This window comes from Dipodomys merriami, unplaced genomic scaffold (genome assembly GCF_024711535.1).
Source record: "Dipodomys merriami isolate MVZ:Mamm:240054 unplaced genomic scaffold, mDipMer1.0.p SCAF_600, whole genome shotgun sequence".
Taxonomy (NCBI): domain Eukaryota; kingdom Metazoa; phylum Chordata; class Mammalia; order Rodentia; family Heteromyidae; genus Dipodomys; species Dipodomys merriami.
In genome coordinates, this window is record NW_027206181.1 from 510,134 (window position 1) to 516,208 (window position 6,075).

Consider the following 6,075-nt stretch of genomic DNA (forward strand, 5'->3'; position numbering starts at 1 on the left):
GTGCAGTGTATTTTCACAATGGAGATAAGCTATTCTTGATGTGAATTAAGGGAATTTTGAGGTGCACCCTACAAGTTGGAAACTGGTGGTCTAGGATGACTTTATGGCATAAATCTTGTGATTGATGGTCAAGAAATAATAGCTTAATCTGACAAACAACTGCTTACTCTTGAAGAATTAATTATAACATGCTTCATAGTTTTATCCTTTATCAGAATGTGGCTCTTTTTCTGTTCACTTCTCAGTCTGTAACACCCCATTGGAAAATGCACCTATTGCAGAATTACATAACATGCAAACAGGTATATTTTGAATCTCTCAGGAATGGAATGTTCAGAATTTGAAAATGAGTAGTTATTAGTCATAGGAATATTGAAGAACACATACATTCTGTCCTCTTAACAACTTATTAACTTTTAAAAGTTATGGGTTTCCATAGAATTAAACTGTTTTCTCTTTTAGTATAAGAAAGTACTAAATTTATTCTATTTTCAAAATATTGGCAAGTATATTGTGAAAAAATTTTCTAGTTGGATATCATTCAAGTTGATGACCCTCTGATAAAGAAGAGGTAATTAATTCAAATTAGATGCTAAATAATACTGATTTTTAAAAAGTTACTACATAAAGAATAATATTTACTATACCAAAACAGTGAAATTTTATTTCATCAGCTTATTTTTTAAATTTAATTTTAATGTGAAAGTGATGTGCACTGGGGTTATAGCCATTGGAAGGTACTGAATACATAACTTTTCAAACTTGTTATCCCCTCTCTCATTTTTCTCACAGTTTTTCCTTCATCACAATACCCCTCAGACGTTGTAATGTACATTTCCAACTTATTGTCTTGTGAGAATTGCTATTGCATTGGTTTGCTCTTTGTCCTTTGCCTCACCGTTTTTTTTTTGTTCCTGTTCCCTTAACTAATTAAGGTAAATGTATACAAAATACACAGGGTACCAAAATCAAACACAGCAGAGGATAAACCTTAGGGGAAAATCTCAAAGAAAATAGAAATCACATAGTTCATCAAAAACAACAACTGCAAATAAATATTTCTTTTTCCATATCTTGGAGTTCATTTTGCTCAGCATCAGCTTATATGGTCATATATATGCATAACAAAGGCACTGGAAAATAGTAGTTTCATGGATACTATATCATGAAAACAACATGTTAACTCTTTTTGTTGGTAAGGGCGGGATTATGATTGGTGAATTCACGATTCTGATAAAGGAATTTCAAAAGAGCTTTAAAATTAATGACAGGTAAATTTTAATTGTTCAAACTTTTTAACAACTTAGCCTATTAAGAACATTTAAAATTGTCTGGGAAAATAGGCTTTCATGCAAAGAAATCCGTGTAGACTTAGTTGAGAGGGAGCAATGTGGGTGAATATGGTTCATTTTCACAGTAAACAAACAAGCCTCACAAACCTTGCGGTAAATCCTGTAGGTTCTCTTGAGAATTGTCCTTACCCAGGAAATATACTCTCACTGTGTGAAACAAGGTTGCAATGGAATTTAAATTCAAAGTTCTTTTAAAAAAAGACATCAAAATTTGTGAATTGACATTTAATTACTAAACAGTAATTCTCTGAAAAAGAAGGGAAGATGTAATTCAAAATCACTTACTTTAATAAAAGTATGAGAAAAGAGTAGTGAAGGTAGTGAAGAAAGATGAGAGAACCCATACAGGACTGTTTTCTCTCCAGTGGTGTAATGGGATCTTGACCTTGTTTCTTCCATTCTATCTTCACAAGCTATAAAGTGTAGCTCAGGACTGGAGTAACCAGTTCAGATAAAGAATACTCAAAGAGTGGGGGCTGGGAAAGTGGCTCAGTGGTAGAGCGCTTGCCTTGCATGACTGAGGCCCTGGGTTCGATTCCTCAGCATCACATAAGCAAAAAGAAAAAAGCCGGAAGTGGAGCTGTGGCTCAAGTGGTAGATCGCTAGCCTTGAGCTGAAGAGCTGAGGGACAGCGTCCAGGCCCAAAGTTCAGGCCCCACGACCGGACCCCCCCCCCCCAAAAAAGAGAATACTCACAGAAGAAAATATTTGCAATCGATGTAGGTGATTTATAACCTTTGACAATCTATTCAAATCTGTTCAAGATTCTCCCCTACCACAAACTGCCCTCTTTGGACAGCTTTGTTTGTTTTCCCATGACTGCCCTTCATTAACTGCTTAAAATTTTGTGAGATCATATACATACTCTCTAAGCATTGCTGTTTGGTTGTGATTTTTGTGTGTTTTTGTTTGTAGTTGTGTTTTTAACTGAATTTCAAAGGTTGTGCATTTGTGTTACAATTAAATATGTCCACCTAATTGTCCAATGCTCCTGGATCAGAGTCACTCCTTCTATCATTCTCAACCAACCCTTTCTCCAAGATTTATTGCAGATTTAGGACTTCCTTTATTACATGTGTACATTGAGTATTCTAGCTGTACTTGCCCCTTGTTCCATTTTTCATTCATTTTATGTCTTTACTATTATTCCTTTCTGGTTTCAACTTCCTGATAGTCGTTCTGTTAAACTGTCTGTTAATACATTCCGAGGAGTTTCAATCCCATATATACTTGAAATGATGTCAGCTTATATTTCCATAATTCATTCATCTGCAATAACAATTTGCAAGACTGGAGACGTGAAGCACCAAGACATAATTTTATTCTCATCGTTTTGGAAGATTAATCTTTAGTCAACAAGAAAGTTTAAACATCACTTAGAATTTATAGCTAACTACCAGTTTTTATAAATGGCTTTGTACAATGGTGTGTGATTATTTTATTTTACATGGGATGATATTTTCTACTACCTATAAATTTTGGAAAAAGAAGAAAACTAAAATTTACTACTGTAGAGGAATATGATAGCAATAGAAGACAGATTTTATGTTTGTCACATCTCTGATCAGTACTCATATTCAAGATTTAAAGTCATATTTCTTACTATGTTAGACAGATAGGGAAAATATATGATAAGGCAACACATGATAAGGCAACTATTAGTGACTTTTTAAAATGTACCTTCTTATATGATGAAATTTACTTTATTAGCTAATATTTGGGTTTGAATTATGGGAGGCTGATGTATTTAACACATTTCTGGAAGGCACCTACTGAACAACGCAAATGGTGCGAGATACTATTTCTACACTTTAATGAATGGTTGAACTTATTTGGCATTAGTGCTGGGTAAACAAATCAACTCTATTGTAACTTGATTCCTACACTTGAAAAACTTAATGTCACTATCATCTACTTGTCAAGGGTTATTTTGGTGAATATGATTATAAAAAGTTTATTTGAAAAGGAATATACTTTCAAAAGATTAAATGTATTTTATCATTGGTTTGAGAATGACAACATTTTTAGACTACAGAACCAAGTTTTACTGAAGTACCAGTGTTTTGAAGTACTAAGGGTCTTCTCAATTAATGGTTTTCGAAATTATATTTGAACTCCAAGTCAAGATTTCCTAGCCTTGGTAGAACAATTATGGATCTAACATTCAGGAATTATTTTTCGGCCTACTTATGCTGGACTGAAATCTTCCATTCATCATTAGGAGAGGGGTATTAAAAATAATCTTGTGACATTTGTGATTTTGTTTACTCATATGGGCTGGTCATCTGTAAATTGAAAGTTTGAACTACAGTACTTTCTGTCATATTTTGTGATCTCATCTTTCATTTTAATTTGCCTTACATTTCACAATTGCTTACTGCTAATTCCTGCAAGGAATTGGGGCACTGAAATATTATAGGAAAAGAGAAAATGAGATGGGTCTTCAATTACTTTCTCTTAGCATGTTGCATGGGCCAAGGTGAGAAGTCTTGCCCATGTTATCTGATGATGCAGGTAACTGGGACCTGATATCCTCATACCCATGGGTACTGCAGAAGAATAATAGCTTTTAGGCATCATATCAGCAAAAATTTGGGTATAATCAGTAAGAACGCTTCAGAAATATGGGAAAAAAACACTTTGGGACTAGCGAGTTAACATAAGAAACACATCAGCAGTGTAAAATCTCTTCTAGATTAGAGGAAAACAATACTGCTTTTTTTTTTTACTATGTGAATTCAGAAGACCAAGAACACTTAGAAGGTATCACAAGTTTATACCGAAAACATTGCATTGATACTTTTTATATTCTAATATATATTCTAAACCTAATTATTTATGTTCCAATCTATTTATGGGAATAATTTTAAATTTATTTGTCAAATTACCAATGAATTCTAGTAAGATTCACTGTGTGAAATTTAAGATCAGCACATATAAACATAAAATATATATGTATATATAATAGAAGAAATTGTTATGCAATGTTCCGTTGTGGTTAGGGCATCAAAGGCAACTCTGTTTTAAAGTATTATTCCATTATCTCTACCTCAGTTTTTGGTAGAGTTAGACCTAAAACTTTACCATTTGTAAATTTACAGCCTGGAGGCAAGAGGAAACACTTTGATTAAAACATTACCAATTTAAGGCCTAATATCGAGGAAAAACATATGGACTTCTCCAGGAGTTATGGAAATATTTGGTGATAGAAAATCAGTAGTGCAAGTTCCTGCCTGGTTGGATGGTAGACAGGCCAGGATATTAGGTAAACATGAATATGAACATTTTTTTACCTTCTTGGCTTTAGCTAGTTTTGAAATGATAGGAATAATAAACAATTATATTTTGATAAAATACCTTCTATTCTGAAGAATTAAGTCTGAAGTGTTCCTATCTCTATGAACCCTTGTAACTAAGATTAGTTTTGTTCCAGTAAGACAATCTATGCTGTCAGGTAAGATATTCTGGTTGGTCTGTTCCTACATAGAAGAAGGGTGAAGGGACAGAAAGACATTTGTACCACTGAGACCTCATTTAGAAAATTTTAAGCTGCAGAAGTTTAGAAGTAGCTCTTAAGCAAGGCTTACTTTGAATCCATTAGCTCCACAAAGCTAACTCAGTTGATAAATAAGTGCTTGAAAAGCCATTACCTTTGAACTTAGCTATAAAGGCTTCAAAATATGATCAAATTTAAAATGAAAACGACAAAATAGTCATTGACAAAAAATTGCAAATATGAGCAATCGACCAAACAATATAAGTTTTTTCCACTATACATAGAAATTTAGAGAAATAAGATCAATAGCATTTTTAGTAACAATAAAGGTTCCTTGTTACAAATAGGCAACCAAGGATATATGCCTGTATAAAGATTACATCGTTAACTACTTAAATTTAGAGGATACTCCATGCTTCAGCAGCAGGTCTACACAAATTACAACAATACAGATATTAACATGGCACTTGCACAAGGAGGGCATGAAAATTTGTGAATTATTCCATATTTTTCATTCTTCAAATGCAATGAAAAACAGTTATTAAAAAGTTGATTACAAAAATACAAGTGTAACAAAACCTGAAATTCATAGAATTAAAGGTTAGTTTGACATCAGTGTATTAAACTTTCACCTTCGAAAGGCCCTTACATAGCATAACCTTTACAATACTTGAAATTAGATAACATTATCTTTTTATCCCAAAGAAATAAAATAATATAAAGACTTAGGAAAAAGGAATCTTAAACTTTTCCTATATGGAATGTAATCTGAAAGGACACATTTATTAATGAATCTATATATTATATTATAAAACAATGTAGACTTCAAAGTATTATATCTAGAAGACAATGAAATAGATTATGGACTTTATACAAACATAGATACTTTTTTCAGACAATCACCAGGAATATCTTTAATTTCTGTACTATTCTTTTCAACAAATAAGATAAAATTAAAAAAATCACAAACTCTGCAGAAATCATTATATACATTTTGTCATCAAAGTCAGGCAATTCACGTGGAAGAATAACATGGAATCCATTAATTTTTAAATTAAGATCTTGCTGTTATTTTGTATTTTGAAAATATTTTGTAGGGACAGAAAGGATGGACTGGCACTTTTGAAATTTAAGAAACTTAACCAAACCATTACTACATAGGAGAACAATTTGTACAGCCTTCCACAACTTCAAAGAGTTAGTGATACATACTTATGCTTTTGGCAA

The 6,075-nt window shown here is 32.6% G+C and overlaps 1 pseudogene; it reads left to right on the top strand.

The window, feature by feature from the left end:
* Window positions 1–5,260: 5,260 nt before the first annotated feature.
* On the top strand, window positions 5,261–5,360 carry LOC138814711 (U6 spliceosomal RNA; annotated as a pseudogene).
* The last annotated feature ends 715 nt before the right edge of the window (window positions 5,361–6,075 follow it).